Raw genomic sequence first — 9,116 nt, forward strand, 5'->3', positions numbered from 1 at the left:
ATGGCACACTGCTAAGGTCATCCCACTCCACAAAGGGGGAGTGACTACAGAACCTGGGAACTACCACCCCATTAGTCTGATGAGTCTGATATGTAAGGCTATGGAGCACATCATCATGGACCTTATAAATAAGAACATAGGGAATCTCCAGACTATGATCCCCACGCAATTTGGGTTTGTGAAAGGTAGATCATGCCTGCTCAACCCGATAAGACTTCTTCGAGTCTGTCACCAGAGCTGTGGATGATGGCAAGGTAGTTCACACAGCCTACTTAGATCTTGCCAAGGCCTTCGACACCATCCCTCACTCAGGAATCATAGATAGACTCACTAAACTAGGCATAAACCCCTATGTCATAAGATGGGTTGCCAACTGACTGATAGAACCCACACTGTGAAAGTAGTGGACTCCAAATCTGACTACCGATCAGTTATAAGTGGTGTCCCATAGAGATCGGTCCTATGTCCTCTCCTGTTTGGCATCTACTTTTCTGAAGTTCAAGCCAACACAAAGGGACTCTGGCTGACCAAGTTCGCAGATGATTGCAAACTGGGAGCCATTATTGATTCTCCAACTGATGCAGACATTCTACAAAAAGGCCTCACTGACACCAATGACTGGTGCTGAAACCATGGCCTTAAGCTCAATGCAATAAAGTGTATTGTCATTCCCTTTGGGAAAAATTCGGTGCCCATGAACTACCACATAGGCGGTAGTCCACTAAACACTGAAGGTGTCATAAGATACCTGGGGACAAAGGATGACAGCAATCTCTCCTTTGATAACCATATTGCCACTGTAGTTAGAAAGTCCTTCTATGTGGCACATCTCATTACAAAAGGTTTCTCGTCCAGGAAGAAAGAGGTCATAATCCCTCTCTACTCGTCCCTCATTAGACCTATTATAGAATACAAGACCCCATTTTGTATGTACCTCACTAGACACCTACAATAACTGTAAAGGCCACTAAAATACCTCAATAAGAGGATCTTAGGCCTTAGACACATGCCCTATACAAAGAGACTCAAACAACTCCGGCTATACTCTGTCTCTTATCGCCTACTTAGAGGTGATCTCTGCTTGATCTACAAAGCCATATCTGACCCAGAGCTGCTAGATATGCTACACCTAAAGAAATCCCAATCCCTCCGTGCTACACACTCCAGGAACCTAAATCCCATTACCACAATAAACAGAACGTGCTGGAGGGATAGGTTCCTAACCCAGAGACTTCCCATAGTCTGGAACAAGCTTCCCATTCATGTCAAGCAGAGAACTTCACTGGCCCTCTTTAAGAAAAATCTTGACGAGTGGATGGGCAATAGGAAGTTCTCCCTGGGGATCACTTCAGTAGCCTTACTTGACAGGGGCAATGGGAACTAACTTTGGGCAGCATGATGCCGGGGAATCTTCTTTGGCTAGGCTTATATAAGCTCCAGGGCTGTTAGCCTAGTACACACCTATGAGCCTATCAACCTAAACACATTTAATAAATAAAAGCACAAGACAATACTCGATAACTCAACACATTGACAAAAGAGTTCAGAATCACAGGAAATACTTTAAAACAACATTGTAGGACAGTCTCACATAAATACAGAAAACATCTAAACCATTCTTTACTGTATTCCTATCTATATCTAAGAGATACTATGCCCTAAATGACTTGCTTACAGAACAAGACAAGTGCTGATGAGAGGATGTTGTCAGATCCAAGATAAGATAAAAAATGCATGATACAAGATACAAAATGATGACTACAAACTGGGAGCCATTACTGAATCCCCAAATTATGTGGATACTCTACAAAAGGGCCTTGCAGAAACAGATGCTTAGTGCCAGAGCCATGGGCTCAAGCTAATTGCCAAGAAATGTATAGTTATCCCCTTTGGGGTAAAACATGTACTAGTGAATTACCACATAGGTGGCAGTACACTAAACACCGAAAGTGTGATAAGAGACTTAGGGACACAGGTGGACAGTAGTCTCACCTTCGATAACCACATCGCCACAACAGTCAGAAAATCCTTCTATGTGGCGCACCTCATCACTAAGGGCTTTTCATCCAGAAAAAAGGAGGTCATTGTCCCACTGTACTCATCCTTCTTTAGACCCATTATAGAATACAACTCCCCATTTGGTATGTACCTCTCAAGACATCTGCAACAACTGGAAAGGCCGCAGAAATACCTCACTAAAAGAATCACAGGCCTAAAGCAGATGCCCTATGCTGACCGCCTTAAAAAACTCCAGCTATACTGCATATCGTCTACTCAGAGGCGATCTCTGCTTAACATACAAGGCCATGTCAAACCTACAGCTGTTGGACATACTACACTTAAATAAATCCCAATCCCTCAGAGCCACATGCTCCAGGGACTAAACCTTGTCATCACAATAAACAAAACATGCTGAAGGGATAGGTTCCTAACCCAGAGACTCAACAGACTCTGGAATAGACTGCCCATACGTGTTAAGCAGAGTGCCTCTTTGGCCCTCTTCAAAAAGAACCTTGACGATTGGATGGGAGAAAGGAAATACCCCAGGGATCACATCAGTCGCCCTGCTAGACAGGGGTCCAGGGAAGTAAATAGTGTGGGAAGAAATAGCCAGGGAAATGTTATGGCTAGGCTTGTATAGGCCCTAGGGCCAATAGCCTAGTACCAACCTATGAACCTATGCACAGACTCACTCTCTGAGATAGTTCTTAAATTACTATCAAACATTTCTTCTGGGTTATCTCAGATTACATCATTCTTTGTCACCTCTGCCTTCAGTTCCCAGGCTAACAAAAACTTAAAATTTAGCACCTCTGTGTCAAAAATACTTATCTCTCAGAAGTTTGCTTGGAACTGGAACTGGAAGTCGTAAAACAGTTAAACTCTTTTACCTTTGAAACCTGTAATTATTTATGTTTCCAGGCAATAGAAAGAATTTCTAGCTGCAGACATTCTGTCTCCTAGCTGAGATAAACACCATTGTAAACAATTAACTTATTTTCTTAGAGTTTGCAAGTTAATTCTGTTCTTTTCCAGTAGGGTACACTGTGGTTACATTTTTTAAGCTCAGTACAGAACATACAGTTCAACACACACTTCTGCACCAGCAATTTAATACACACATAAAATATCTCTTACATTTATAAGACAAGCCTATGGATCATATTAATATTCACAAATGACATAGAATTATTTACAAAATCCTAGCTAGCTGAGCTGGCAGCCTCAAAGTATCATTCCATAGTAATGTCCTGTACAGTGCAATCACATGCTTTAGCAAAGTTTAGTGTATTGCTGTCACAATGTTGCATATTTCAGTTCCTATATGCATGTTGTTCAGTTACTGAAACATCTGGATTGAGGCATACTGTATTTCACTTTGCTTTGAAGGAAAAGGATAGAGGCATACTATTGTATACCATTGTGCTTCAAACTACTCCACAAGATAGCCCTTGGCACAACATAGGACAGACCCTTTGGAATGCCCCACGGTTTATATTGTGATACACTCTGATGGAACTTTATAAAGAACTACTCATAGCTGGCTCCCAGAGCAGTGATAAGATGTCTGATCAATGCCCTGTTTGTTTCCTGTGCTTTTCTGTGCCTATATTTTCTTTGCTATTATGTGATGTATAAGCTGTCATCTGTGGTATTGATAATGCTTGCCCTGATGACACTTTTCTGTTAGTGTTTTCAAGCAGTAATATCTAATGTACAATGTGAACAGACCATGTCCTGCATCAGATAGTTTGCATTGGTTTAATTATAGCAACTAGTACACTATATGTGTCAATTTATTCTGTATGACTCTATTATGTGTGCGTCGTCATGATACATATTACTGTACCAAACAATTCTGCTTCATCTGTGATAAAAGAAGGGAAACCACATACTCTGTAAGATATCAACAGGGAATTGCAATGGTTTGATCTCCACTCAGCTGATCTAATGATGAAAAATCATCATCAAAAAGTATACCAGACAGCTAGAACATGGTGCCACAAGAAATATAATGTACTGCTGACTATATCGCTTTTACAAGAACACTAAATGAATATCTAATGGATTCTTATAAATACCACTGCTTTACCAATCCTAGTAAAAGACATTCCACAAAAGCTTTTTACTTATTTAGTCTCTGCTTTCTACTGTTTAAGCTGCTGAAAACAAATATGTATATTATATATGACTGTATATATATATATATATATATATATATATATATATATATATATATATATATACCAACAGTAAAATTTCCATATTAAGCTATTAGCTGGTCACACAGACCACTAGATTCTTTGTAACATTGCTGAAAAGATGCTAGACAATTACTGTAAATTTTCTGTACATAGTTATGTAATTACTCCATAAAGGACTGATGATGAGCTTTAGGAACTACTCTTTATTTTCTTTATGTATTAGTATCACTAATTTACATAGAATCTAGTTGATGTAATAAAATATTTCAGTTGTATTCTTTGGCATTTTCTGTATACTAGAATGTTTACAAATATTACATTATATATTTATTTTCGTCTAAAGGTCTGGGTCTCTGGACCAATTCACATACCTTGCTAATGACTGAAACAAGCAAACAAATATAAAGAAGTACATAACTAAATAAAATAAAATAGAATAAATAAAACATGTACTGTCCATTGGGTGACTGTTTACATCATACAGTTTATTTATTTTATGTTATTTATTTAACACTTGTTAGCCAGGTAAGTGAACTGGTCCAATGATCCTTTCAGCCATGACCTGGGCTGTGAAGGCAAAGACAACAATCAAACATGAGATGTTACAAAAGCAACATAAAAGAATATTGAGAACAGAGAAGCAAAACATAACAATCCATGAATAATGAAGGTATTATAACAAATATAACTACTACTATAACTTGTAAAACATTTCACTCATAATGTGCAGCAATGTGTTCACAGCAGACATAGTGTAAACATCATTAACAAATTAAACTCAAAACAAAAATATATATTAAAAGTGGATATTTAGTCTTCTGAGTTGCAAATGAGTACAGTACACATTTGGCAGTTTGACAGGCATATAGCATAATGCCTGAATTTTGAACAAAAGCATTTATTGTCAGGACATCTGTATTGATGGTGATCCAGAAATTCAGAGAATAATTGAGATCCCTATTGGAGCCGTATGGTGTCTTAACTGCAACATATATGCAATCCATGGCAGCCAGGGCTGAAGGGAGTGGGGTGGTGTCATAGATGCCATGCATTGTAGTGGCTCTGTCCTGTTGGGTCCTGAGAAATCAGATATGATCTTTCACATGGTGAATCAGCACATCAAGGTGCTAGTTCTGATCCTTCAGGTAGATGATTGGGAAATGACCACTGTATTTCCTGTTGAATGCTGTAATGTCCTTGTATAGAAAAGGAAATACATGTCTGAATATGAAAGGGTGCAGAAAAGCCATGTATTAATTGATATGTCAAACACAGCCTGCACTTGTCACAGACAGACCTCATTAATTAAATTATTTTCCACAGTGATCTGTTGATCTGAAAGGCCACTATGGGTAAGTCATGGATGCCAATGTGGATATTGCCGTGGAGCTCATCATGGAGGGGTAGGTCTCTGCACTGCTTGGCTTAAATTAAGTTGGCTTAAGTGAACCAGCCCTCCTATGATTATTAACATTTCTGTTTGCATACTGATATTTTTCCAAGTTCTGAAACAGTTTTCACCAGAATTCAGATTGCTCATGTTTCTTAATAATAAAACATGTACTTCCTCTACAAGCCTTGTATACTTGTATTTTTTTATCATCAACCCACTTGTGTCAATGAACTGAACAAAAGCATTTTCATGGATAGCGTTTTAATCCTCCCCATGGTTTGAATGAATTAGTACAGTGTGTCTAACCTAAGCTGCATCTTCACAACATACCACTGAGTAAAAGTCATGTCAGAGCAAAGAGAATATCATGCTCCTTACAGTGGAAAGATATGCCCCAGCTGGGTGCACTTACTTACATTATGTTTGCAGATTAACCTTTGCATACATTGCAAGCTATATCAACAACTACTTGATTGCATCTTGAAGGCTATGAAATGCAGTCTGTCTGACTCCTCTTTCAGTACCCCATCCTTAGACCATGCTATACTGAGGAAGACAAAGTGTGCAAAGATTTATTTTTCATCTGGATAAACCCACAAGGTGCAAAGCACTATCTCATAACATTAAGTGACTTGGTCATACACAACGGGCAAATAGAGACTGAAAGAATCAAGCCCAGGACTATAGGATGAAGCCAGTTAAGCTAAGCCCTCGTGCACAGTTGCCCCTCCTCTGTATAATAACTCTTATGTAGAAATCTATAGCTCTGTTTCCATATCTCTACATATATTTTCTACCTACTAGGTAATAGCAAGAATTTCTACAGAATCACCCACTTTTATTGACTACCAACACTATGTAACAACAGTTTACACATTTGTCAATGACTGTTAATTTTAATATGTAATGTTTTACTTTTACATAGCCCAACCTTGTTTTGTTTGTCTTTTTGGCTTTTCCCGGTTAGGGGTCACCACAGCAGAACTCCGGTCCGCTAATGATTGGCAGTAGATTTTTATGGTGCCGAGTTGCCAGCCCAACGCCCAACCTTCAGCGAAGGCACACCCATTCACACATGTCTTTCGGAGGCCACTCAACCACAGGGAGGACATGCAGACTCCACACAGAAGGCACTCCAGCCTAGAATTTAACAGGAGAACCTCTTGCTGTGAGGCAACAACACTACCGCTGTACCACCGCGGCTTGTAAATGTTGTAAATAACATTCTACTGTTGATGTGTGTATGTAAAGTGTATTTACATTTTCTTAAAAGGTTTGTATGTAAACTGTTTCCACACCTAACACATATCTGTTTTCCTCAAATGAAACTGTATGATCCCTACCGTCAAGCTTAATGAATTTGTTAACTATGCATGATACTGAATGCATTTATGAGTAACTATTCCACATAATATTATCTTTAATATTAACTATCGGTTGTATCTAAATTGTATAATGCATCTTAGAGCCTTCTGTGGAAGGAAGGTTGTGCGCCAGGCTGGCAACTCAACACTGTAAAACTCCACTGCCAGCCACGAGCAGGCAGGTGATCTGCTGCGGCGACCCCTAACAGGGAAAAAGCCGGAAGAAGATTTTGTATAATGCATGTGATATATTGTGGGGCTTTTCTCCTCGGACCACCAGCAAAAAGAGTCATAGTTTCCCAGCAGGGCTTTTCCGGTCAAAAAATGCTAACTAGAACAAATAAATAAATTCATTAATTAAGTAAATAAAGTACGGATATTAATTATCTATCCCCCTCACCCCTCCCCCAATTTACAAATATGCAAGCATGCATTTTAACATTTTACCTGAAAAAGTATGGACAAAGTTAAACAAATAAATAAATACATGTCAACTTTGTAAGTTATACATTGTTAAATATGGTTACTATTAACTTACAAAGTTGACAGAGAATGTGAATTAACATGTATTCGTAGGTAATGATAGTTAGTGCTTTCTACCGTTAATGTTACAATGTATCGTGGATAATGACAATTAGTAGTTTCTGAGTTTGATCTAACACCTTTTCTCATTTCCCCTCAATTTTTGGACGATCGGTGCCAAATTCTGAGTTAAATGATTTGTGTACAAATCTATATACATATTTACTACTTCCTGCACGTTTAAAAATGTGTGAGTCTGTTAACGTTATTTCTAAGACTATATCGCCAAGGTGTTTTTTTTTTAATGATGCAATACTTAAGTATACAAATATCATGCATGTAGATGGCAGCGGTAAAAACATTCTTCTTTATCACAAACGATCCCTTAGAAGTATTTACATACAAAACTAATTACGTACAGACTAAGAAAAACGTATTTTCGACACAGACAGTTGCGTTTTCTATTCATGTGGGAAGGCTGACGTAGTAGACATATGCAAAGAAGCACGAAATCTTTCCCTGCCCCCGTCAACACGCTAATCAAAACACTTAAAAATACAGACAATAGAAATAATTAGCGTTAGAAAAAGGCCAGCGAAATAGTGTTCTTATATTATATTATACTAACACTTCAACGTGAGACTTTACGAAATACTCACAATTACGTAAAAAGAGTGAGAAGACAATAATAAAACGCTTTCAAAATGTCGTCCTGAATAAAATAGGTTCAAGCTATTTTATTATTATGTTTTGGTTGGGTTATTATGTTTGAATTGTGTACACGCTTATTGTAAAAATAATAGCGATATTATTGTTACAATACGACATTCAATTTTACCTTGATTAAACTGTACAGTTAAAGCAGTTATCTGTTCAGGTTTTTGAGGACTGAAGTAGGGTCCTTTCTTCATGGACGTCGCTCGTGAACGTCAGCGATTAAACGTCTGGGGCGCGACAAATAAAAGTTGTTACCTAGTATTTTATCGCGTTCGCGTGGAAACACTTTCATTTCTTTGCTGAAGTAAATAACTTGTAGGCTGCTGCACTTTGCAGTAGTCCTGGCTGCGTCTTAAAATGATGCCCGGGGAGACCAACATTGATACTTCTACAGGAACTTGTCCAGATGCAGTTACAGGAACGTGTTCCAACTGCACTGCATTACAGCAGGTAGGGTGACTTAGTGGGCAGGGCACTGTTTTTGGTACTTCAGTTGGAATGATTACCGATACGTTGATGACAGTTCATTCCATCTGGTCTTGGGGGTAAGGTTCATTTTTCTGATTTTGTTTATTGGGTGGTCTCAAGCACAATGCAAATTACTGGTAAACCTTGGTTTAAAGCGGGTTTATTGTTGAATCGGTGGCACAGTTTTATCTTTCTAAAGTAAGTTTACATCGTTGTCCGCGTTCTGCTTACTTTACGCAGTTTTGTAGCAAAAGAGAAGTGCTCTTCTCAGTCCTCTTTAATCTATCGGTTGTTCTCTGTCTCATGGGAGCTGTGTCGTATTAATGAATGGTGGTAGTTATACTTGATAAATATTGCCTGATTCCTGAATTGCTCACTTCTTAGTTCCGAGATGCACATAGCTCTCATCCTTCCATCTCCAAAATGAGGAACACTAGCCCTCATAAT

General features: G+C 38.6%; 1 long non-coding RNA gene across 1 annotated transcript in view; it reads right to left on the reverse strand.

Annotated features, from left to right (window-relative positions):
• Positions 1-8,645, reverse strand: part of LOC122797285 — a 101,622-nt gene extending 92,977 nt beyond the window's left edge. The window contains exon 1 of the long non-coding RNA XR_006364045.1: positions 8,323-8,645. This is a non-coding gene — a long non-coding RNA (uncharacterized LOC122797285). The remainder of the gene's footprint in view (positions 1-8,322) is intronic.
• Positions 8,646-9,116: the final 471 nt, after the last annotated feature.

This window comes from Protopterus annectens, chromosome 3.part0 (genome assembly GCF_019279795.1).
Source record: "Protopterus annectens isolate FY-2018-M chromosome 3.part0, PAN1.0, whole genome shotgun sequence".
NCBI lineage: Eukaryota > Metazoa > Chordata > Ceratodontiformes > Protopteridae > Protopterus > Protopterus annectens.